Source organism: Phyllobates terribilis, unplaced genomic scaffold (genome assembly GCF_046119375.1).
Source record: "Phyllobates terribilis strain yellow unplaced genomic scaffold, ASM4611937v1 Scaffold_140__1_contigs__length_4765195, whole genome shotgun sequence".
In the NCBI taxonomy this organism is placed as follows: Eukaryota; Metazoa; Chordata; class Amphibia; order Anura; family Dendrobatidae; genus Phyllobates; species Phyllobates terribilis.
The window spans coordinates 2,017,744-2,045,720 of NW_027362900.1; the positions used below are offsets into that span (position 1 = coordinate 2,017,744).

The following is a 27,977-nucleotide window of genomic DNA, read 5'->3' on the forward strand; positions in this document are numbered from 1 at the left end:
GCGGTGCATGATATGGATGGTGTATATGAACATGCAGACAACATGGCGGTATATTATTATACCTATAGCGGTGCATGGCATGGATGGTGTATATGAACATGCAGACAACATGGCGGTACCTATAGCGGTGCATAGTATGGATGGTGTATACGAACATGCAGAGAACATGGCGGTACCTATAGCGGTGCATAGTATGGATGGTGTATATGAACATGCAGACAACATGGCGGTATATTATCGTACCTATAGCGGTGCATGATATGGATGGTGTATATGAACATGCAGACAACATGGCGGTATATTATTATACCTATAGCGGTGCATGGCATGGATGGTGTATATGAACATGCAGACAACATGGCGGTACCTATAGCGGTGCATAGTATGGATGGTGTATACAAACATGCAGAGAACATGGCGGTATATTATCGTACCTATAGTACTGCATAGTATGGATGGTGTATATGAACATGCAGACAACATGGCGGTATATTATCGTACCTATAGCGGTGCATAGTATGGATGGTGTATATGAACATGCAGACAACATGGCGGTATATTATCGTACCTATAGCGGTGCATGGTATGGATGGTGTATATGAACATGCAGACAACATGGCGGTATATTATCGTACCTATAGTGGTGCATAGTATGGATGGTGTATATGAACATGCAGACAACATGGCGGTATATTATCGTACCTCTAGTGGTGCATAGTATGGATGGTGTATATGAAAATGCAGACAACATGGCGGTATATTATCGTACCTATAGCAGTGCATAGTATGGATGGTGTATATGAACATGCAGACAACATGGCGGTATATTATCGTACCTATAGTGGTGCATAGTATGGATGGTGTATATGAACATGCAGACAACATGGCGGTATATTATCGTACCTATAGCGGTGCATAGTATGGATGGTGTATATGAACATGCAGACAACATGACGGTATATTATTATACCTATAGCGGTGCACAGTATGGATGGTGTATATGAACATGCAGACAACATGGCGGTATATTATCGTACCTATAGCGGTGCATACTATGGATGGTGTATATGAACATGCAGACAACATGGCGGTATATTATCGTACCTATAGTGGTGCATGGTATGGATGGTGTATATGAACATGCAGACAACATGGCGGTATATTATCGTACCTATAGCGGTGCATAGTATGGATGGTGTATATGAACATGCAGACAACATGGCGGTATATTATCGTACCTATAGCGGTGCATAGTATGGATGGTGTATATGAACATGCAGACAACATGGCGGTATATTATTGTACCTATAGCGGTGCATAGTATGGATGGTGTATATGAACATGCAGACAACATGGCGGTATATTATCGTAGCTATAGCGGTGCATGGTATAGATGGTGTGTATAAACGTGCAGACAACATGGCGGTATATTATCGTACATATAGCGGTGCATGGTATGGTATGAATGGTGTATATAAACAAGCAGAGAAGATGGCGGTATATTATCGTACCTATAGCGGTGCATAGTATGGATGGTGTATATGAACATGCAGACAACATGGCGGTATATTATTATACATATAGCGGTGAATGGTATGGATGGTGTATATAAACATGCAGACAAGATGGCGGTATATTATCGTACCTATAGCGGTGCATGGTATGGTATGGATGGTGTATATAAACATGCAGACAAGATGGCGGTACATTATCGTACCTATAGCGGTGCATGGTATGGTATGAATGGTGTATATAAACATGCAGACAACATGGCGGTATATTATCGTACCTATAGCGGTGCATGGTATGGTATGAATGGTGTATATAAACATGCAGACAAGATGGCGGTATATTATCGTACCTATAGCGGTGCATGGTATGGATGGTGTATATAAACATGCAGACAAGATGGCGGTATATTATCATACCTATAGCGGTGCATGGTATGGTATGGATGGTGTATATAAACATGCAGACAAGATGGCGGTATATTATCGTACCTATAGCGGTGCATAGTATGGATGGTGTATATGAACATGCAGACAACATGGCGGTATATTATTATACCTATAGCGGTGCATGGTATGGATGGTGTATATGAACATGCAGACAACATGGCGGTATATTATTATACCTATAGCGGTGCATGGTATGGATGGTGTATATAAACATGCAGACAACATGGCGGTATATTATTATACCTATAGCGGTGCATGGTATGGATGGTGTATATAAACATGCAGACAACATGGTGGTATATTATCGTACCTATAGCGGTGCATACTATGGATGGTGTATATGAACATGCAGACAACATGGCGGTATATTATCGTACCTATAGCGGTGCATGGTATAGATGGTGTATATAAACATGCAGACAACATGGCGGTATATTATCGTAACTATAGCGGTGCATAGTATGGATGGTGTATATGAACATGCAGACAACATGGCGGTATATTATCGTACCTATAGCAGTGCATAGTATGGATGGTGTATATGAACATGCAGACAACATGGCGGTATATTATCGTACCTATAGCGGTGCATGATATGGATGGTGTATATGAACACGCAGACAACATGGCGGTATATTATTATACCTATAGCGGTGCATGGCATGGATGGTGTAAGTGAACATGCAGACAACATGGCGGTATATTATCATACCTATAGCGGTGCATAGTATGGATGGTGTATATGAACATGCAGACAACATGGCGGTATATTATCGTACCTATAGCGGTGCATACTATGGATGGTGTATATGAACATGCAGAGAACATGGCGGTATATTATCGTACCTATAGCGGTGCATAGTATGGATGGTGTATATGAACATGCAGACAACATGGCGGTATATTTTCGTACCTATAGTGGTGCATAGTATGGATGGTGTATATGAACATGCAGACAACATGGCGGTATATTATCATACCTATAGCGGTGCATAGTATGGATGGTGTATATGAACATGCAGACAACATGGCGGTATATTATCGTACCTATAGTGGTGCATAGTATGGATGGTGTATATGAACATGCAGACAACATGGCGGTATATTATCGTACCTATAGCGGTGCATGATATGGATGGTGTATATGAACATGCAGACAACATGGCGGTATATTATTATACCTATAGCGGTGCATGGCATGGATGGTGTATATGAACATGCAGACAACATGGCGGTACCTATAGCGGTGCATAGTATGGATGGTGTATACAAACATGCAGAGAACATGGCGGTATATTATCGTACCTATAGTACTGCATAGTATGGATGGTGTATATGAACATGCAGACAACATGGCGGTATATTATCGTACCTATAGCGGTGCATAGTATGGATGGTGTATATGAACATGCAGACAACATGGCGGTATATTATCGTACCTATAGCGGTGCATGGTATGGATGGTGTATATGAACATGCAGACAACATGGCGGTATATTATCGTACCTATAGTGGTGCATAGTATGGATGGTGTATATGAACATGCAGACAACATGGCGGTATATTATCGTACCTCTAGTGGTGCATAGTATGGATGGTGTATATGAAAATGCAGACAACATGGCGGTATATTATCGTACCTATAGCAGTGCATAGTATGGATGGTGTATATGAACATGCAGACAACATGGCGGTATATTATCGTACCTATAGTGGTGCATAGTATGGATGGTGTATATAAACATGCAGACAACATGGCGGTATATTATCGTACCTATAGCGGTGCATAGTATGGATGGTGTATATGAACATGCAGACAACATGACGGTATATTATTATACCTATAGCGGTGCACAGTATGGATGGTGTATATGAACATGCAGACAACATGGCGGTATATTATCGTACCTATAGCGGTGCATACTATGGATGGTGTATATGAACATGCAGACAACATGGCGGTATATTATCGTACCTATAGTGGTGCATGGTATGGATGGTGTATATGAACATGCAGACAACATGGCGGTATATTATCGTACCTATAGCGGTGCATAGTATGGATGGTGTATATGAACATGCAGACAACATGGCGGTATATTATCGTACCTATAGCGGTGCATAGTATGGATGGTGTATATGAACATGCAGACAACATGGCGGTATATTATCGTACCTATAGTGGTGCATAGTATGGATGGTGTATATGAACATGCAGACAACATGGCGGTATATTATCGTACCTATAGCGGTGCATAGTATGGATGGTGTATATGAACATGCAGACAATATGGCGGTATATTATCGTACCTATAGCGGTGCATGGTCCTGGCTGTGCAGGGATATGGACTGTTGCAGCTTCTCTACTGTGGCAGCACTGAGAGATAGGAGACAAATCGTCAGTGATGTGAATGGCTTCTAGAGACATAAGTGAAACATGACAGGACTCGGCTCTGCACAGATGCACAATATGATCTAGAGAGCAATTACAATGCCACCTTGGGCCATGGAGCCAGTGTCAGTCACTATCTTTGTCTTTCCTAGGCTTCTTCGTGCAGTCGTTGTATAGGTGCACTATAGGTGCATCAGTGACTGCCAGTCATACTGAGATAACACAGGAGGACATACAATACAAGAGGGCTGTATCCAGCACCAGATCGGAAGAAAATCATTGTAAAAACAACCATTTATTGAAAAGTTTTTAAAACTGACGCACTTCAGACTCTGCGCTCTTAATCCTAGTATGGCGTAGTTCTCCAGCGCTAGGTCGTGGTTAAATAATGAAGGTAGAGGATATGATGTAGACAGGTCATTAGTTCTCTGAACTGAATATATAGACATTTGTTTCTCCAATCAATGATTTATTTAGTTAATATCCATTAAATCAGTTCCACCATGCATGCCATCTGGTTGTCTGATCTTTAATGTGAGGAGCCATGAAGCCTCTATGATCCATCGCCTCCTCTCTTGGGTGGATGAACTTTCTCAGCCGCATTAACCCCGAGGCTTCTGACATCACCATTGTGCTGATGTGGAGGCACCGGATACCCTATACCTTCATTATTTCCCCCCACCTAGCGCTGGAGAGCTAGAACATACTAGGAGAACACATGGTGTGAAGCGCGGCAGTCGTGCATGCCTCGGAGAAATGCTTTTTTTATTAGATGAATTCTTTGTAACATTTTTTTCAATAAATGGTTTTTACAATGATTTTCTTCGGCCCTGGTGCTGGGTGCACCCCTCTTGTAGCCATTTTGCCCTGCTGGGGGGAGTATGCACAATCAGCAGGGGAGCTGGATTAACCTCTTCTTTCCTCTCTAGGAGGACATACAATGTGGAGGCCATGGCTTCCCGCTCATCGGTACAAGCCGTGTCCGCTGCTCCACCAGATCCAGACCGCAGATAACATTCGCTCTATGGATCCAAGGCTGACCAGCCCAGATACTGAAGCATTAATGGCAGCAATTCCCTGTATACAGACATATCTTAGGGAACTGCTATTCATGCAATTCCCCAGTATAAGGTGCACCACTATTAAACCAATACCACAGCACTTAATCTTCTCTTTTCCATGAACAGAGTTAAAAAATCATCTATTTCTGTTTTTCCCTCAAGGAAATTTTCGGCAAAATTGTCAGAGTCCTCTTCAGCTTGGTGGGCAGCGACTTTTAACCTGGCCTGTAGTGCGCTGAGACTGCAGCTCTGCGAGGGGGGAAGGAGCAGGACGTTACACCTCATCCCATATGGCACAGGGACTCACCTATTTTACTAGCGGCAGTAGGTTTCCCCAGCAAATGGGGCTCATTTACAGATCGTTCATTACAGCCAATCATAATGCAGCTTTCATTCCTCAAACTGTTCCTAAAAAATGAAAGCCAAGCTCTGGTTGGCTGCTGTGAAAGCATCTGGTCATGTACCATTCACACGCTATAACCTCACAGTACTAATCATCAGGATTAAATACAAGTCTGGACAATTGGACCTATCGTCTGTCTAGTAGAAAAGATCAGCTGATATAAAAATGTGTATTATATGGAAAACTGGGCGAGATGATGCTGAAAACATTGTATAGGACTATAGTGGCAATCTGGGAACATGTAGCGACTAGTGATGAGCGAGCGTGCTCGTTTAACCCTTTAAACGAGCACACTCGGGTACTCGCTGAGTAGTTTCGTCGTGTTCAGCATTTCCGTTGCAGCCGGGGCGGCTGCATGTATCGCGGCTGTTACACAGCTGTGACACATGCAGGGATTGCCTGTTTGTTAGCCAGTCTCTGCATGTGTCACAGCTGTGTAACAGCCGCGACACATGCAGCTGCTGCGGCTGCAACCGATATGCACAGCACGCCGAAACTACTTGGCGAGTACCCGAGCGTGCTCGTTTAAAGGGTTAAACGAGCACGCTCGCTCATCACTAGTAGCGACATCATACATATAGTAATATTTCAATATTCAGCCAATTCTTGCATGGCCCCCTTACAGTGCACGCCGTCCATATCCCCCCGCACTGTAAACCTTTCAGAACGTTTCCTTTGTTCTACTGAACAATAATGTCATTTGTGGCTTCAGCGGCTTTCTGCAGATTAGAAGTCCAGTTTCCACAGGACACATAAAGGGCTTTTATTACCCTGTAACTTATCAAAGAGATCTACTGACAGCACAGCTCTGCAATTAAAGGGAATGTGTCATCAGAAAATGACCAGGACTTTATGTTAAAGGTAACCTGTCAGCTCCCCCGAGATCACAAACCGTCACCATGTATTTATTTCTCACTTTATACCCGTCCTAACAAACCCCTTTTAGTGGCTTTCTGATTTCTGCATTTGGCAAAAATCTATTTTATAATTGTGGTGGCAATTTGCTAATTAGAGGGTGACTAGTGGTGGGGCGCGTTGCAATGCCCCCACAAATATTCACCTACTTATTATCACGGCCACAGTTATAAAAATGTTAGAAATCAGTAAGCCACTATTAATGGGCTCTTTACACAGGGTACAAGAAGATGAATAAATACATGGTGGCGCTTCGGGAGGCATGAGAAAGCTGACAGCTTCTCTTTACATGTTATTTTTAACTACTGAGTTTTTTTTCGATTTTCCATAACACAATCTAGATAAAAAAAAAATGCAAACTGGCCATTAATCCTAATACTAGACTCAAACTTCTTATTCTGTTCACAAGGCTTTGCATCAGTCTCATGATCATCACAGACAGGATAATAATGAAAGGTAACAATCAATATAGAATAGAATCCACCATTCACAAGAGGTGATATCACTGTCCTGCAGGCGCCATCTTCTCCAGCCCCGTATCCGCCACATTACCTCGCTCAGCTCACGCTGTCTTTGCTGGTTTTCATTTGAGTCAGAAGCTCATACTGGAAGAGAAGAAAAACACAAGGAAATGAGGATGAATTCACGCCGGCCGCATTTGCTGCAGCTTTTACGGCCAGATCAGAGCAGGTTTATAAGGTAAGTGGATGAGACTTTACAAATCTCATCCGCAAACTGTAAAGATTGCCCATATAGAAAAATGAGAACGCCAAAGATGTTCCAAATCCCGGCATGTCATTGTGGGGTGAAAGTACAGCAGATTATCAATGTGAATTTCACCAACTTCAATATAGCAAGGGTGAGATCGTCAGAATTCCTTAGCACAATCCACAAATGAACCAAACCTGCCGTAAAGACTGCACCTGCCATGTCAGCCCCATCCACAGTGGCTTACCTTATCTAATAATGCTTGTCGCTTTGACTCCAGAATTGGCTCAATTTGAAGATTATTTTCTGGATTTAAAAAATTTAAAAAAATTCTATATTAATATACACATACAGAGGATGAAATAAGTATTGAACATGTCACCAATTGTCTAAGTAAATATATTACTAAAGGTGCTATTGACATGAAATTCTCACCAGATGTCGGTAACAACCCATCCAGTCCACACAGGCAAAGAAATCAAATCATAGATGTCCATGAATTATGTGTAATAATGAGAAATGACACAGGAAAAAGGTACTGAACACATGAAGAGAGAGAGAGAGGCAAAAAGCCATGGAAAGTCATGACACCAGCTGAAATCTATCAGTAATTAGAAACCCATCCTGCCACTTAGTAAAAAATAATATTAGGTGGTTCAACTGATGGCCTATAAAAAGGTGTCTCGCTAGCAAGATGCCACACAAGAAACATCTCATGATGGGTAAAACCAGTGAGCGGTCTCAAGACCTCCGCAACCTAATTGTTGCAAAACATACTGACGGTATTGGTTACAGAAGAATTTCTAAATTACTGAAGGCTCCAGTGAGCAGTGCTGGGGCCATAATCCAGAAATGTAAAGAACATAATTTCATAATAAACCGGCCACGACCAGGTGCTCCCCGCAAGATTTCAAACAGAGGAGTGAAAATAATTATCAAAAGAGTTGTCCATGACCAAGGACCACCTGTGGAGAGTTACAGAAAGACCAGGAATCAGCAATTGTTTCAAAGAAAACTATAAGTGATGCACTCAACCTCCATGGTCTGTATACACGCTTAGCACGCAAGACTCCATTGCTGAACAAAAAGCATGTTGACGCGTGTTTAACGTTTGCTCAACAATATTTAGACAAGCCTGTGAAATACTGGGAGAATATAGTCTGGTCAGATGAGACCAAAATTGAACTCTTTGGATGTCATAATACACACCATGTTTGGAGGCCAAAAGACACTGCATATCACCCCCAAAACACCATACTAACAGTGAAGTTTGGAGGTGGGAACATCATGGTGTTGGGCTGTTTTTCAGCATACGGCAATCTTCATATTAATGAAGGAAGGAGGAATGGATAAATGTACGAGACATTCTTGATGAAAATCGGCTGCAATCTACCAGGATGATGATGAAACAAGGGTGGACATTTCAGCAAGACAATGATCCCAAACACACAGCCAAGGAAACGCTCAATTGTTTTCAGAGAGAGATAATTAAAGCTGCTAAGATGGCCCACCCAATCACCTGACCTGAATCCAACAGAATATTTATAGAAGGAACTGAAGCTCAGAGTTCATAGAAGGAGCCCAAGGGATCTTCAGGATTTGTAGCGTGTTTGTGTGGAAGAATGGGACAAAATCACACCTGAGCAATGCATGCGACTAGTTTCTCTATACAGGATGAATCTTGAAGCTGTCATCACCAACAAAGGCTTGTGTACGAAGTATTAAATACATTTCAGTAAGCATAGTCAATACTTTTTCCCCGTGTAATTTCTCATTATTACACATAACTTAATTTATGGACATCTATTGTTTGATTTCTTTGCCTATGTGGATTGAATGGTCTGTTACTGATATCTGGGGAGAATTTCATGCCTATAGCACCTTTAGTAACATAGTTACTTAGAAAATTGGTGAAGTGTGAGTATTTCACCCGCTGTGTATATCCAGTGGGGAAAATAAGTATTTGATACACTGCCGATTTTGCAAGTTTTCCCACCTACAAAGAATGGAGAGGTCTGTATTTTTTTTTTATCGTAGGTATCCTTCAACTGTGAGAGACAGAAGAAGAATCCAGAAAATCACATTGTATGATTTTTACATAATTAATCAGCATTTTATTGATTGAAATAAGTATGTGATACAATAGAAAAACAGAACGTAATATTTGGTACAGAAACCTTTGTTTGCAATTACAGAGGTCAGAAGTTTCCTGTAGTTCTTGACCAAGTTTGCACACACCGCAGCAGGGACTTTGGCCCACTCCTCCATACAGATCTTCTCCAGATCTTTCAGGTTTCGGGGATGTCGCTGGGCAACATTGGAGTTTCAGCTCCCTCTAAAGATTTTCTACTGGGTTCAGGTCTGGAGACAGGTTAGGCTACTCCAGGACCTTGAAATGCTTCTAACAGAGACACTCCTTAGTTTCCTTGGCTATGTGTTTCGGGTCATTGTCATGGTGGAAGACCCAGGCACGTCCCATCTTCAATGCTCTTACTGAGGGATAGAAGTTGTTGGACAAAATCTCGCGATACATGACCCCATCCATCCTCCCTTCAATATGGTGCAGTCATCCTGTCCCCTTTGCAGAAAGGCACCCTCAAAGTATGACATTTTCCCCACCATGCTTCACGGTTGGGACAGTGTTCTTGGGGTTGTACTCATCCTCCTTCTTTCTCACGGCGAGTGGAGTTGATACCAAAAAGTTCTATTTTGGTCTCATCTGACCACAAGATCTTCTCCCATGCCAGATGGTCATTGGCAAACTTGAAATGGGCCTGGACATGTGCTGTTGTTTGAGACTGTGGTCCCAGCTCTCTTCAGGTTATTGACCAGGTCTTCCTGTGTAGTGATGGGCTGATTCCTGACCTTTCTCAGAATCATGCTTACCCCACAAGGCGAGATCTTGCATGGAGCCTTACACCGAGGAGAATTGACAGTCATCTTGTGTTTCTTCCATTTTCTAATAATTGTGCCAACAGTTGTTGACTTCTCACCAAGCTCCTTGTCTACTGCCTTGTAGCCCATGCCAGCCTTGTGCAGGTCTACAATTTTGTCCCTGGTGTCCTTAGACAGCTCTTTGATCTTGGCCATGGTGGAGAGGTTGGAGTGTGATTGATTGAGCATGTGGACAGGTGTCTTTTATACAGGTTTATATGGTGCAATTAATAAAAGGTAATGAGTGCAGAGTAGGAGGGCTTCTTAAAGAAACACTAACAGGTCTGTAAGAGCCAGAATTCTTGCTGGTTGGTAGGAAATCAAATACTAATTCCATGCAATAAAATGCAATTTAATGATTTGAAAATCAAACAATGTGGTTTTCTGGTTTTTATTTTTAGATTCTGTATCTCACAGTTGAAGTGGATATACGATAAAAATTACAGACCTCTCCATTCTATGTAGGTGGGAAAACTTGCAAAATCGGCAGTGTATCAAATACTATTTTTACCACCATGTATATGTATGTGTGTGTATATACACTACCCATAAAAAGTTAGGAATATTTGGCTTTTGGGTGAAATTTCAGGATGAACCTAAAATGCCCTCTAACCTTTTCAGGTGAACTTAATGTGACCTTCTCTAAACTTTTGAATGCACATGTCCAACTGTTCAATGTTTCAGTACTTTTTGCACAACTTGCTGTTCTCTAACAAGGAGCTTAATGGCAAAATTCACATCAGGTGTTTGATCCATGTATCGCCCAATAAAATTTGGGGTTCAATTAGAATTGGTATTAAACAGCCCCTACTACTTGAATAACAACATTAATCCTGTCATTGTCCCTCTGCATTCACAACACAGGCCTAATTTCATCTTCATGGATCACAAGGCTCCAGCTCATTGAGGTTGCATCATTAGGGAATGGCTGCTGGAGACAGGGGAACCTCAAATGGAGTGGCCTGCATTTTTTCCAGACCTGAATCCCATAGAAAACCTATGGGATCAGCTGAGTCGCTGTGTAGAGGCTCGTAACTCTGTACCCCAGAACCTCAATGACTTGAGAACCGCCCTTTCCAGGGCTGTGGTGTCAGTAAGCCAAACTTCCGACTCCCGACTCTGACTCCACAGCCCTGGTCACTACTGAGCGTGTACATAAAGTGCAGCACAGATTCATCTGAACTAAAAGCCGAGATCCTTAGATCAGGAACAGAACAGACATTTATAGGACATTTCAGAACTTTCACAAATTCTTATGGAAACATTTACAGCACATCCTGTATTGTACTGCTGTACCCAATTTATTATATATTTTAGGAGTCGGAGTGGGTCCATTTTATACCGACTCCACCAAAATAGACACCGACTCAGACTCCACAGCCCTGCACCCTCCAAGAAGAGTGGGATGCCATGCCTCAGCAGACAATAACTCCACTTGTGAACAGCAGGAGAATTCATTGTCGAGCTGTAATTGATGCTGCTCAAGGCCACATGACAAGTTATTGAGACATTGACATTTTTTGTTGGGGTATACCCACCACTGTTGTTGGCATTTGTTTCAATAAATGGTTTGAGATGAGGAAATCACCGTTACATGCTTCTACTTAAACGCCCTACTTGTATTATAATATATTACTGTAGAGGGAACTTTTTACTTTTTCCATACATTTCACCAGAAAGCCACATATCCCGAACTTTTTGTGGTCAGTGTAGATATACAGGTGCTTCTCACAAAATTAGAATATCATCAAAAAGTTAATTTATTTCAGTTCTTCAATACAAAAAGTGAAACTCATATATTATATAGAGTCATTACAAACACAGTGATCTATTTCAAGTGTTTATTTCTGTTAATGTTGATGATTATGGCTTACAGCCAATGAAAACACAAAAGTCATTATCTCAGTAAATTAGAATATTTTATAACAGCTTAAAAAATGTTTTTAAAATCCGAAATGTTGGGCTACTGAAATGTATGTTCAGTAAATGCACTCAATACTTGGTCGGGGCTCCTTTTGCATCAATTACTGCATCAATGCGGCGTGGCATGGAGGCGATCAGCCTGTGGCACTGCTGAGGTGTTATGGAAGCCCAGGTTGCTTTGATAGCAGCCTTCAGCTCCTCTGCATTGTTGGGTCTGGTGTCTCTCATCTTCCTCTTGACAATACCCCATAGATTCTCTATAATAGATTCTCTATGAGGTTATGGTCAGGCGAGTTTGCTGGCCAATCAAGCACAGTGATACTGTTGTGTGTAAACCAGGTATTGGTACTTTTAGCAGTGTGGACAGGGGCCAAGTCCTGCTGGAGAATGACATTTCCATCTCCAAAAAGCTTGTCGTCAGAGGGAAGCATGAAGTGCTGTAAAATGTCCTGGTAGACGGCTGCGCTGACTTTGGTCTTGATAAAACACAGTGGACCTACACCAGCAGATGACATGGCCCCCCAAACCATCAGTGATTGTGGAAACTTCACACTAGACCTCAAGCAGCTTGGATTGTGGCCTCTGCACTCTTCCTCCAGACTCTGGGACCTTGATTCCCAAATTAAAATTGGAACTTTGGGACCTTGTGGAGTGTGTCAATGACTGCCTTCTGGACATCTGTCAAGTCAGCAGTCTTCCCCATGACTGTGGAGCCTACTGAAACAGATTAAGGGGCCTTTTTTAACACGTAGGAAGCCTTTGCAGGTGTTTTTTCTTAATTATTCTAATTTACTGAGACAATGACTGTTGTGTTTTCATTGGCTGTAAGTCATAATCATCAACATTAGCAGAAACAACCACATGAAATAGATCACTGTGTTTGTAATGACTCTATATAATATATGAGTTTCACTTTTTGTATTGAAGAACTGAAATTAATAAACTTTTTGATGATATTCTAATTTTATGAGACGCACATATATATATATATATATATATATATATATATATATATATATATATATACAGTACAGACCAAAAGTTTGGACACACCTTCTGATTTAAAGATTTTTCTGTATTTTCATGACTATGAAAATTGTACATTCACACTGAAGGCATCAAAACTATGAATTAACACATGTGGAATGGCTACTTTGAAGAACCTAGAATATAAGACATATTTTCAGTTGTTTCACACTTTTTTGTTAAGTATATAATTCCACATGTGTTAATTCATAGTTTTGATGTCTTCAGTGTGAATGTACAATTTTCATAGTCATGAAAATACAGAAAAATCTTTAAATGAGAAGGTGTGTCCAAACTTTTGGTCTGCACTGTATATCTATCTATCTATCTATATTTTTTTTTCCCAAGAACCAGAAAAACTCTTCATTCCTCAAAACCGTATTCAACTACCATCCACCAAATCTTACTTGCCAGCTCCTCGATATTTTTCACTAGCTCCTCTTTATCAGATATCATCTGTTTTAGTTGTGGAAGATTTACAAACTGCTCCAGAAGAACATCCTCTTGCTCCATCATATCGGTGAGCTGTGACACGCTGAAGTAGAAAAAAAGAGAAACGTGCGTCGAAGACTTTCATGGAAATGTTACAACAGGGTACAGAGAAGCCAGTGTGCAGAATAAGCCCGCACAGACTTATCTATAGGGGTGGCCCTGGGGAATACTAGGATGGATGTCATTTTATCATTAGAACTAATATAGAATTCAGAAATTTTTTTTTGACAAATAAAAATTAAACTTTTTTTTTTTTATTATTTTAGTTGTAAAAATACAAACCTCAAATCTGACAGCTCAGGAAACGTTTCAGGGAGATCAGGCATCTTATATGTAAAGCCGTTCACACCCACCTAAGAAATATATACAGGTACTGGTGAGAGACTACAGAAACAGAAATGTTCGGTGCCTAGGTTACCGGCCACTGCTGCTGTCTATCAGTGGTGGCCAGTCTCCTAGGCAAGGAAAGCAGTTTGCTATACAGCTTGCAAGTGCAGCTCTGAAGTTGGCCGGATCCCTGGATTCAGTACCTCTGTGCTCCTCCGACGCTGCAAAGTCAAAGCGGTCTCTGCCGACAGCAGAGGAAAGTGCATAGTTCAGACCAGCGGCGCGACCATGCCGCTGGCTGAAACTGTCCATCTTCAGGAGAGCACTGCCCCCAGCAAGGAGGTAGCCAGCAAGACAGAGGAGCAGTGTGCTCCTGATGAAACAAGATTAGACAAGCTCTTAAAGTGGTTTTCTGATCCGACATGACACTGACTGCAGACTTGTGAATTCTCACATAGTGTGCACTGCTGTCTGCAAGTACGCGCTATGCATACTCCCAGCCAGAATCCAACTACAGTTCAAGGCCTCGCACAATACACTTGCATTGAGCGCGCTGGAAACAGTGTAGCCAGATTGTGGCCGGAAGTACGCATATTGTATACTTGTGGCCACCTGACCGCCTTTCCCGGTGTGGACACCACAGAATCCTCACTGTGTGCAGTGTGCTCTATGTGAGGATTCACAAGTCTGCAGTCATACACAGTGACTGCAGACTTGTCGTTTTAGACCAGACAACCCCTTTACAGAAACATCTTCCCTGCCCACCTATTAAAGTTTAATGGACATTTTTTGGCTTTTTCTGATCACGGCTGCGCACTTACTTCAGACGTGGGGACAGGCACCGGCAGATCTGTAATTAGGCCGTATGCGGGGGCGGCAGTTTTGGCAGAGTTGTATGTGGAAGGAACAGGTTCAGATACTGGCACTGATCTATTGTTATCTTGTGTAGGGAAAGGTGGAAACAAAGAAAAGCCAGAAAGAGGGTGCGGAGGCCTCCCTGCGGGATTGCTGTACAGGCGGAAAGACAAGAAAGGGTTTCCCTCATTAGATTAGTATTCTCCCAAGCACCATCGTAATGAAATAGGACATACAATATCTGTAGGTAGATGCTGTGTCGCCAACATGCCAGCAGATAGATCAGCCTATTATGTGCTGTAATTCTGCAGCTCTGAACATACTGTGTACGGACAGATACACACTATTAACACACAGTTACCCTGCAATCCTATTAGTATACCAGAGATGTTAATCTGCAGATAAGGTTACTGACAGGCTTCATGAGGACACAATGTAGCCCGTACTCCACATGGGCTGCCAGATGATCACCTCTCCTCTACTGCTAGTGTAGCCGCCATGCAAGGTGCACAATGGGAGAGAACTGTCCGGGCCCTGCTTACCGGCAGCAGCAACATACAGCACATCCACGGACAGAAAATGTACAAGAGAAGTAAGAGGAGCCGTCTGGATGGTATATAGCACCCTGTAATGCTGGGTTTAGTCATTATACCCATTCTGCCCATCAGCAGCATCATATCCATAGGCAGTCACTTCTGGAGATGTTTAGACAGGCGAGCCGCACTTCTGTCCGCACAGAATGATGGTTAATATGATAGAATCTCAGCAGCACACGATCTGATCACACAGGGCGATGATGTGCTGCCAATAACGCTACAGCTTAAGCAGTCTTGAAAATGACCGCCCCATCGCACCAGCTTTGTGCTCCAAGTCTCTTCTATTCACCGCCACATATTTCTGATAAATTGACATCACTGTGACTCCAACTTGTCACTACAACTGAAGACTTCTTTGGTCTCTGAAGTGTAAATGATTGTGAACACACCGCCATTTCCACAGCTCCCATAGCGTTAGCCTATGTTCACATGTCCAGTAATCATCAGTTAGGATGGATCCAGCAGCGATCCATTCACACACAAAAAAAAATAATTGACACAACTTTTTTGTCCACCTGAAAAGAAACTAATTTCAACTCGGTCCATTTTCTTAACACTGACGTCTATGGAAAACGGATCCGTTTATTAGCCATCTGTTTTCTTCCTTTTGAAACTGATCCAGTAAATAGAACAATTAACCTTTTGCAAAATGAAAAAAAAATGGATGGCTAATTAACAAATCAGTTTTCCATAGGGTTCAATGTTACAAAATGGATCAAATTGAAATAAGTTGTTTTTTTTTGCCACATAAAAAAAAGTTGGGCCTGCACAACTGTTCTGTTATCAGATTGCTGCTGGATACGGACTATGTTCACACATCCAGTAATCATGTTAGAACGTTCTAATGGATGATTACTGACGTGTGAACATAGTCTCATGTGCAGCGGCATCATGCAGAGTTTCCCCGACACACCGTGTCTGCAAATTGAGAATCTGGTTTGGCTTTTATCCTAAGTCATATGGCAAGGCTCGTTAAAGGGTCGATATCGACTTTTAGGATTACTTCCAAAAGGTGGCGCTAAAGTTCTAATCCTCTTCCTCTCTGAAGAGACAATTTACATATTTAATTGCCCAGAGGAGCATGCACGGCTTATACGTCTCCTCACTCTGACATGCCAGGCTTGGCTTGGCATTCTCCACAAGGAGAAACGCTAGCCCTTAGACCCCAACCACTCGGTACAAAACTCTCAGCATTGGTGTACAGTGGGTATTCCCATCAAACAATATGGAAAGGAGGGGACCCATAATTTGTAAAGTCTGAATTTTGATAATGTTAAAAGTCTAAAGGAGAGAAAAAGAAATGTTCAGGTACAAGTTAAGGTACAACTCTACAAAGAAACCTGCAGTCAAAATTAGAACTTACTGTCATTTGCTACATGGAACCACAAATTCAGCCGCAATGTGAGGGTAAACAATCGTTCAGATGAGCAGAAATAAGTGCTAAAAGCGGATGTGCCATCTTATCAAGTAGAAGTGCACCGCTCCCCAGCCTCCTCGCTTCCCGATTTATGGGGCGCAGTGCGCTCCTGCTTGATTGACAGCTTGGTGCAGCGGCATGTGTTGTGCGGCTTGTCCGAACTATGCGCTCTCTGGTGCTGCAAGCAGAGATCATTTTGCCTTTGCAGCATCTGGGAAGCAGCGGCACTGAAGCCGGCAGTGCGCTCCAGCCATCCAGCCAGCTTCGGGCAGTGCTTACAAGCTCTACTGGGAAGGACTTGTATTTTGCCACCGCAGAAGCAGAAAAGAATAAAATTAAATATACTTCCATTGTTGAGAATGGAAAGGATTTTTAATAACAAGTAAATTACTAAATTGCTTGATTTTACAAGAATTTTACAATTTCACCAGTTTAAGAATATTGGAATAACCCTTTAAACTTAGATGATATTCCGCCATAACAATGGAAGGATCTGAGATCTCAGGACAATATAATTACTTACTAGGGGAAAGAGCCAGAGGTTGGGGCCAGGGTTGGAGGGCTTTTCCAAAACTCTTCTAGTAAATTCTGGACTATTTTCCCAAGATCGGAGTGCATAGTAAACTAAAAAAGGAGAAAATTGTTAAGATGTTAACAGCTGTAAACTCTCATCAGAAAGAATCATGTGGCTAATGCCATAATAACACCTAACATGATCAGAGATTCCTGGCTTTACACTGTGTTCCAAATTATTATGCAAATAATATTTTCTCAGATTTTCCCAAATTACCTATATGAATTGCAGTCATTGTAATTTTCCAGTCAAATAACTATTAGAGTACAATTGAAAGGTTTTTGTACAAACTGCCTATGATAACAGTATATTTAAAAAAAATAAAAAACTCAAACTGCACTCAAAATGCATGTTCCAAATTATTATGCACAGCAGAGTTTTCAACCTTTTCATTTTAATAAAGAACAAAAAATGGTCATTTTTGAAATTATAAGCATTAGCAGGTTATTACAAACTGAAATCAAACAGTTTTCAACTCAAAACTTTATTGTAGGTGATGTTACATTTTCACATAGGACCCCTTGTTCGAAAGGAGCTTCTGAACTCTCTCGTCCATTGAATTTGTCAGGTTTTGGATGGTTTCTGCTTCAATTGTTTTGCATGAGGACAGAATACCCTCCCAGAGCTGTTGCTTAGATGTGAACTGCCTCCCGCCATCATATACACTACTTCTGATGATGCTCCAGAGGTTCTCAATGGGGTTGAGGTCAGGGGATCATGGGTGCCACACCATAAGTTTGTCCCCTTTTATGCCCATAGCAGCCAGAGATGCAGATGTGTTATGTGCAGCATGAGACGGGGCATTATCATGCATGAAATGATCTCGATGGTCCAGATGGATGGAGTGGAGGATGGCTGGTTGATGGACACCCCATGCAAACACGGCTACGGCGCTAACAAGGAGGAGTTGGAATAATGTTTTGGGCTGGAATCATGGGGAGAGAGATTGTCGGCCCTTTTACGATCCCTGAAGGGGTAAAGATGAACTCCATAATGTATGTTGAGTTTCTCAAACAGCACTTCCTTCCATGGTTCAAGAAGAAGAACCGTGCATTCCGCAGCAAGATCATTTTCATGCATGATAATGCCCCGTCTCATGCTGCACATAACACATCTGCATCTCTGGCTGCTATGGGCATAAAAGGGGACAAACTTATGGTGTGGCCCCCATGCTCCCCTGACCTCAACCGCATTGAGAACCTCTGGAGCATCATCAAAAGGAGTGTCTATGATGGCGGGAGGCAGTTCACATCTAAGCAACAGCTCTGGGAGGGTATTCTGTCCTCATGCAAAACAATTGGAAGCAGAAACCATCCAAAACCTGACAAATTCAATGGACGAGAGAGTTCAGAAGCTCCTTTCGAACAAGTGGTCCTATGTGCAAATGTGACATCACCTAGAATAAAGTTTTGAGTTGAAAACTGTTTGATTTCAGTTTGTAATAACCTGCTAATGCTTATAATTTCAAAAAAGACAATTTTTTTGTTCTTTATTAAAATGAAAAGGTTGAAAACTCTGCTGTGCATAATAATTAGGAACATGCATTTTGAGTGCAGTTTGAGTTTTTTTTTAAATATACTGTTATCATAGGCAGTTTGTACAAAAACCTTTCAATTGTACTCTAATAGTTATTTGACTGGAAAATTACAATGACTGCAATTCATATAGGTAATTTGGGAAAATCTGAGAAAATATTATTTGCATAATAATTTGGAACACAGTGTATACAGACCACAAAGTATGGCAGTATCAGCGATCAAGCAGACAAGGGCTGGAGAGAGCAGGAGAGACGCTAGAAAGACGCTCGAGAGAGAGAGAGCAGGAGAGACGCTCGAGAGAGAGAGAGCAGGAGAGACGCTCGAGAGAGAGAGAGAGCAGGAGAGACGCTCAAGATCAGGAGAGACGCTCGAGAGAGAGAGAGAGCAGGAGAGACACTCGAGAGAGAGAGAGAGCAGGAGAGACGCTCAAGATCAGGAGAGACGCTCGAGAGAGAGAGCAGGAGAGACGCTCGAGAGAGAGCAGGAGAGACGCTCGAGAGAGAGAGAGCAGGAGAGACGCTCGAGAGAGAGAGAGCAGGAGAGACGCTCGAGAGAGAGAGCAGGAGAGAAGCTCGAGAGAGAGAGAGCAGGAGAGACACTCGAGAGAGAGAGCAGGAGAGACGCTCAAGATCAGGAGAGACGCTCGAGAGAGAGAGAGCAGGAGAGACGCTCGAGAGAGAGAGAGAGAGCAGGAGAGACGCTCAAGATCAGGAGAGACGCTCGAGAGAGAGAGAGCAGGAGAGACGCTCGAGAGAGAGAGCAGGAGAGACGCTCGAGAGAGAGCAGGAGAGACGCTCGAGAGAGAGAGAGCAGGAGAGACGCTCGAGAGAGAGAGCAGGAGAGATGCTCAAGATCAGGAGAGACGCTCGAGAGAGAGAGCAGGAGAGACACTCGAGAGAGCAGGAGAGACGCTCGAGAGAGAGCAGGAGAGACGCTCGAGAGAGAGAGCAGGAGAGACGCTAGAAAGACGCTCGAGAGAGAGAGAGCAGGAGAGACGCGAGAGAGAGAGCAGGAGAGACGCTCAAGATCAGGAGAGACGCTCGAGAGAGAGAGAGCAGGAGAGACGCTCGAGAGAAAGAGCAGGAGAGATGCTCGAGAGAGACAGCAGGAGAGACGCTCGAGAGAGAGAGCAGGAGAGATGCTCGAGAGAGACAGCAGGAGAGACGCTCGAGAGAGAGAGCAGGAGAGACGCTCGATAGAAAGCAGGAGCAACTGTCAATCACTTCATCACTATATGACTCAGTAATGATACCTATAGCATATTACTCAGGGTGACAACATGGCAGGTCACAGAGCTACTTTCATGATCTAGATTTGCTAAATTGGAGACATATCATGATACAGAGCCCATGTCCATGACTTATGTCAGCTCCAAAGTGAAATATGTATTGAAAAAAATTAAAAAAAATTATATATATACACACACATATACATACACTGCTCAAAAAAATAAAGGGAACACTCAAATAACACATCCTAGATCTGAATGAATGAAATATTCTCATTGAATACTTTGTTCTGTACAAAGCTGAATGTGCTGACAACAAAATCACATAAAAATCATCAATGGAAATCAAATTTATTAACTAATGGAGGCCTGGATTTGGAGCCACCCCCAAAATTAAAGTGGAAAAACACACTACAGGCTGATCCAACTTTGATGTAATGTCCTTAAAACAAGTCAAAATGAGGTTCAGTATTGTGTGCGGCCTCCACGTGACTGTATGACCTCCCTACAACGCCTGGGCATGCTCCTGATGAGGTTGCGGATGGTCTCCTGTGCGATCTCCTCCCAGACCTGGACTAAAGCATCCGCCAACTCCTGGACAGTCTGTGGTGCAACGTGACGTTGGTGGATGGAGCGAGACATGATGTCCCAGATGTGCTCAATCGGATTCAGGTCTGGGGAACGGGCGGGACAGTCCATAGCTTCAATGCCTTCATCTTGCAGGAACTGCTGACACACTCCAGCCACATGAGGTCTGGCATTGTCCTGCATTAGGAGGAACCCAGGGCAAACCTCACCAGCATATGGTCTCACAAGGGGTCTGAGGATCTCATCTCGGTACCTAATGGCAGTCAGGCTACCTCTGGCGAGCACATGGAGGGCTGTGCGGCCCTCCAAAGAAATGCCACTCCACACCATTACTGACCCACTGCCAAACCGGTCATGCTGAAGGATGTTGCAGGCAGCAGATCGCTCTCCGCGGCGTCTCCAGACTCTGTCATGTCTGTCACATGTGCTCAGTGTGAACCTGCTTTCATCTGTGAAGAGCACAGGGCGCCAGTGGCGACTTTGCCAATCCTGGTGTTCTGTGGCAAATGCCAAGCGTCCTGTACAATGTTGGGATGTGATCACAACCCCCATCTGTGGACGTCGGGCCTTCATACCACCCTCATGGAGTCGGTTTCTAACCGTTTGTGCAGACACATGAACATTTGTGGCCTGCTGGAGGTCATTTTGCAGGGCTCTGTCAGTGCTCCCCCTGTTCCTCCTTGCACAAAGGCGGAGGTAGCAGTACTGCTGCTGGGTTGTTGCCCTCCTACGGCCCCCTCCTTGTCTCCTGGTGTACTGGCCTGTCTCCTGGTAGCACCTCCAGCCTCTGGACACTACGCTGACAGACACAGCAAACCTTCTTGCCACAGCTCGCACTGATGTGCCATCCTGGATGAGCTGCACTACCTGAGCAACTTCTGTGGGTTGTAGAGTCCGTCTCATGCTACCACGAGTGTGAAAGCATAACCAACATTCAAAAGTGACCAAAACATCTGCCAGAAAGCATTGGTACTGAGATGTGGTCTGTGGTCCCCACCTGCAGAATCAATCCTTTGAGGGTGTCTTGATAATTGCCAATAATTTCCATCTATTGTCTATTCCATTTGCACAACAGCATGTGAAATTGATTGTCAATCAGTGTCGTTTCCTAAGTGGACAGTTTGATCTACTTGGAGTTATATTCTGTTGTTTAAGTGTTCCCTTTATTTTTTTGAGCAGTGTATATATACAGTACAGACCAAAAGGTGGACACACCTTCTCATTTAAAGATTTATCTGTATTTTCATGACTAAGAAAATTGTACATTCACACTGAAGGCATCAAAACTATGAATTAACACATGTGGAATTATATACTTAACAAAAAAGTGTGAAACAACTAAAAATATGTCTTATATTCTAGGTTCTTCAAATAGCCACCTTTTGCTTTGATGGCTGCTTTGTAGTCACCGGAAATGGTTTTCACTTCACAGGTGTGCCCAGTCAGGTTTAATAAGTGGGATTTCTTGCCTTATAAATGGGGTTGGGACCATCAGTTGTGTTGTGCAGAAGTCTGGTGGATACACAGCTGATAGTCCTACTGAATAGACTGTTAGAATTTGTATTATGGCAAGAAAAAAGCAGCTAGGTAAAGAAAAACGAGTGGCCATCATTACTTTAAGAAATGAAGGTCAGTCAGTCCGAAAAATTGTGAAAACTTTGAAAGTGTCCCCAAGTGCAGTTGCAAAAACCATCAAGCGCTACAAAGAAACTGTCTCACATGAGGACTGCCCCAGGAAAGGAAGACCAAGAGTCACCTCTGCTTCTGAGGATAAGTTTATCCGAGTCACCAGCCTCAGAAATCGCAGGTTAACAGCAGCTCAGATTAGAGACCAGGTCAATGCCACACAGAGTTCTAGCAGCAGACACATCTCTACAACAACTGTTAAGAGGAGACTTTGTGCAGCAGGCCTTCATGGTAAAATAGCTGCTAGGAAACCACTGCTAAGGACAGGCAACAAGCAGAAGAGACTTGTTTTGGCTAAAGAACACAAGGAATGGACATTAGACCAGTGGAAATCTGTGCTTTGGTCTGATGAGTCCAAATTTGAGATCTTTGTTTCCAACCACCGTGTCTTTGTGCGACGCAGAAAAGGTGAACGGATGGACTCTACATGCCTGGTTCACACAGTGAAGCATGGAGGAGGAGGAGTGATGGTGTGGGGGTGCTTTGCTGGTGACACTGTTGGAGATTTATTCAAAATTGAAGGCATACTGAACCAGCATGGCTACCACAGCATCTTGCCGCGGCATGCTATTCCATCCGGTTTGCGCTTAGTTGGACCATCATTTATTTTTCAAAAGGACAATGACCCCAAACACACCTCCAGGCTGTGTAAGGGCTATTTGACCAAGAAGGTGAGTGATGGGGTGCTACGCCAGATGACCTGGCCTCCACAGTCACCAGACCTGAACCCAATCGAGATAGTTTGGGGTGAGCTGGACCGCCGAGTGAAGGCAAAAGGGCCAACAAGTGCTAAGCATCTTCGGGAACTCCTTCAAGATTGTTGGAAGACCATTTCCGGTGACTACCACTTGAAGCGCATCAAGAGAATGCCAAGAGTGTGCAAAGCAGTCATCAAAGCAAAAGGTGGCTACTTTGAAGAACCTAGAATATAAGACATATTTTCAGTTGTTTCACACTTTTTTGTTAAGTATATAATTCCACATGTGTTAATTCATAGTTTTGATGCCTTCAGTGTGAATGTACAATTTTCATAGTCATGAAAATACATAAAAAGTCTTTAAATGAGAAGGTGTGTCCAAACTTTTGGTCTGTACTGTGCATACACACACACACACACATACACACATATATATATACATACACGCACGCAGTAGGGAAAATAATTATTTGATACACTGCCGATTTTGCAAGTTTTCCTACCTACAAAGAATGGAGAGGTCTGTCATTTTTATCATAGGTACACTTCAACTGTGAGAGACAGAATCTAAAAATAAAATCCCAAAAAAAATCACATTGTATGATTTTTAAATAATTAAATCGCATTTCATTGCATGAAATAAGTATTTGATCACCTACCAACCAGCAAGAAATCTGGCTCTCACAGACCTGTTAGTTTTTCTTTCAGAAGCCCTCCTACTCTGCACTCCTCACCTGTATTTATTGTACCTGTTTGAACTCGTTACCTGTATAAAAGACACCTGTCCACACACTCAATCAATCACACTCCAACCTATCCACCATGGTTAAGACCAAAGAGCTATCTAAGGACACCAGGGACAAAATTGTAGACCTGCTCCAGGCTGGGATTGGCTACAGGACAATATGCAAGCAGCTTGGTGAGAAGGCAACAACTGTTGGCACAATTATTAGAAAACGGAAGAAACACAAGATGACTGTCAATCTTCCTCGGTCTGGGGCTCCATGCAAGATCTCGACCCGTGGGATAAGGATGATTCTGAGAAAGGTCAGGAATCAGCCCAGAACTACACAGGAGGACCTGGTCAATGACCATTAGTAACACACTATGCCGTCATGGATTAAACTCCTGCAGGGCACGCAAGGTCCCCTGCTCACGCCAGCACATGTCCAGGCCCGTTTGAAGTTCGCCAATAACCATCTGGGTGATCCAGAGGAGGCATGGGAGAGGGTCATGTGGTCAGATGAGACCAAAATAGGACTTTTTGGTATCAACTCCACTTGCCGTGTTTGGAGAAAGAAGAAGGATGAGTACAACCCCAAGAACACCGTCCCAACTGAGAAGCATGCTGGGTGAAACCTTATACTTTGGGGGTGCTTTTCTGCAAAGGGGACAGGACAACTGCACCCAGCAACAGTCCCGAAACTTGAAAGATCTGGAGAAGATCTGTATGGAGGAGTGGTCCAAAATTCCAGCTGCAGTGTCTGCAAACTTGGTCAAGAACTACAGGAAACGTCTGACCTCTGTAATTGCAAACAAAGGTTTCCGTACCAAATATTAAGATCTGTTTTTCTATTGTATCAAATAATTAATTTGCATAATTGCATGAAATAAGTATGTAAAAATTATAAAATGTTATTTTCTGTTTTTTATTTTTAGATTCTGTCTCTCACAGGTGAAGTGTACCTACGATAAAAATTACAGCCCTCTCCATTCTTTGTAGGTGGGAAAACTTGCAAAATCGTCAGTGTATCCAATACTTATTTTCCCCACTGTATATACTTTGTTACTAAAAAAGAAAAAACCCACCGGTCTTCTATGTGAACATAACAAAGACTATAACTAAAAATCTTATATATTAAAAAAAAAAACTAAAACAAGGTTGACCACATTTTCTTATGGTATTTTTATCTGAAACTTCCTTGGAAAATTCACTGGAAATATCAGAAATGTCTGAAGTGGGGACCTCAATGTAAGACCCCCACCCATTAGATGTAAGGTGGCTCCCAAACCTCACGTGTCGATGCAGCACAGCCATCTGCAGCCACATTTTACGTAGAGCACACGCAGAACCGGGTCATTAACACATACATTAATCCTTTCATTTCGTTCTCCTTTGCTGAAGATGTGTTTGACAAAGACCTCATCTACCAAAATAAAGAGGTGTATTCCCTATGAACTAACAATACCGTGGCATCTCTTCTTCCCAGGTCCTCTGCGTTGTGCCAATCTTCTGGAAATGTGTGGATACATTGACAACTGGCCACTGCCAGGCCCCTGGTCGTAGTGATTATGCCTACTGTCCAAACTGATTAGACATGGACAAGGAGTAAGGTAACACTGCATTGTCAATTAGATGTAAGGCTATGTTCACACTAGGCGTTTTTTCACTACACATTACTTTCAATGGGTGAAATACACTGAAAGAAGTGACGTGCTCTATTCAGCAAAAAACAATGCAAATCACAAAATACTGATCATACAAAAACCAGGGTGTGAGCAGGAGATTTCTGAAATCTCATAGACTTTGCTTGTACTGTAAAACACAGCTGAAAATTTGCATTAAAAAAACGCTGAAAAAAACGCAATGTGTGAACATATCTTTCAAAGGCACTGCACAGTGGTCTGAAACACAAACTCTGCACATTTGTGATTTTATAGGGTTTATAAGATTACTAAAACAGACGTGTCAGGAGACCACACAGATCCACTTTATAAAAACAAAAACACCTCAGTCATTGAAAGGTTAAATTACAACATTCCTAAGTCCAGTGCTCAAAATCTCCCAAGTCTCCTTACATTATGTAGTAAAGGACAGGTGACATTGGGGCCTTGCTTGTCCACCAGGTGATGTCTTATCGGTGGAAAGACTGTGATGAGAGGTTTGTCTTGAGGAAATTGTGGCGGAAGTAAACTGCAATAAAAACAAAGTATTAGAGCAAGACGCGGGATACATGACTGCAGCCTACAGAAACGTGACAGGTCCGGGGAAAATACCCAACACCCTCATCTCATCTCAATGTAAAATCCATTTAGGTGGCACGTAGCGTAAGGCATAAAGGGACGTCAGCACCTTGACATATGATCGTAATGGTGTTATAAGAGATCTGATGAGTCCATCATGACAAATCTAGTGTGGAAAACATATGCAAATCCGTCTGGAAGTGCACTGGGGCGTATCACTGCACTTAGACAGCTCCTTTCAAGTGCACGGACACGCCCCTCTGCACTCCCACACCAATCTGCAGACACTCCATTTCCTTTTGACTGGCACATCGGAGCTCTGCAAAAAAAAAAAGGATAATTTTTCTGGGGAGGGACAATCGACGATACTGTTCTACCACTACTTCCATATGTAAAAGGAAGCTGAGAGGACCCTATAAGCCTCCATATTGATTTAAAGTGATTTCTTATTAGTAGCAATTAAACAACTTGCATTAATACACATCATCTATAGTGACGTCATGAGCCGCCAAGCAACATCATTTAATGGCTCCAGTGCTACAAGACATGACTATGGATGACAAGTCATTGTAGGGTACCGATTACACGCGGTGGGGTCTATCAACAGCATGGGACAAAGATATTCTAGAAGTACCTAATATGGTCTGCTTTCTTTAAGGGGTTGCCCACTACCTTGATATTGATCACTTACCCATTGGATAGGTCATTAATATGGAATCAGTGGGGGCCATCTTCACAAGTGAATAGGAGCATGCGGCTCCCTCTCTGGGGGGCTGTCAGAACCCCATCGATTTGATATTGATACCCAATGCTGATGTTATCAATATCAAAGTAGAGGACAATCCCTTTAATTCCCATTAGGTTCACATTTAATAACCCCAACAAATGCAACGTAATCTTTCAACTAAGACAATAGCACCCCGTGTCACTTACATATTGATGCTGATGGTGAAGTTCTTAAAGGTGATTGGCAGTCTGTACTCCACATCTTTCTGAATTTCAGTAATACTGGAAAGATAAAAAAAAGAAAACATTAATGATGACAATTCTACAAACTGCTGTGTCCCAAAAGAAAACACAACAGGTGGATATGTGTAAACCTAACCGATGCTCCAGTATTGTGGGTGCTGGAGCGTGCAGTCTCACAAGACACGATTTGTCTACCGTCTTGAATTGGAGGTACCCCAGCCCCCAATAATGATCTAGGTCTGATTCGGCAGAACAGCATGAGGTCCGGCAAATCTGACCGCTTTATGGATACAACATGCTCCATATTACGACCACAAGAAAAAAGCCAAATAAAGAAGTGTGAGAACAGGACGGCGATGGGTGTACGGAGGATGGCAGAGAGATGACTGCAGAGCGCAGCATAAAGCACTCAGACATTAATCATCCCTGACAAAACATAATACAAGTCCTGCTTCATGCTGGGTACGCTTCTCAGGTAACCCTATACTGAAGGACTTGTACTGTTCATAGACCTAACATACAACACATTACATACAAGTTATCCCGCATCAAGAGACACATGACATTTTGTAATGGTTTGGAAATAATAACCATCCTAGACATCAAGTTCCCCTTTGAGAGGTCACAAGGTAATATCCGATGGCTCTAAAATGGAATCTGACACCAGGTTTTGCTATCCCATCTGCATGATGTAAGGGCAGAAACCTGATTCCAGAAATGTGTCCC

General features: G+C 42.7%; 1 pseudogene; it reads right to left on the minus strand.

Annotated features, from left to right (window-relative positions):
* Window positions 1–4,268: 4,268 nt before the first annotated feature.
* Window positions 4,269–27,316, minus strand: LOC141205532 (vacuolar protein sorting-associated protein 37A-like; annotated as a pseudogene).
* Window positions 27,317–27,977: the final 661 nt, after the last annotated feature.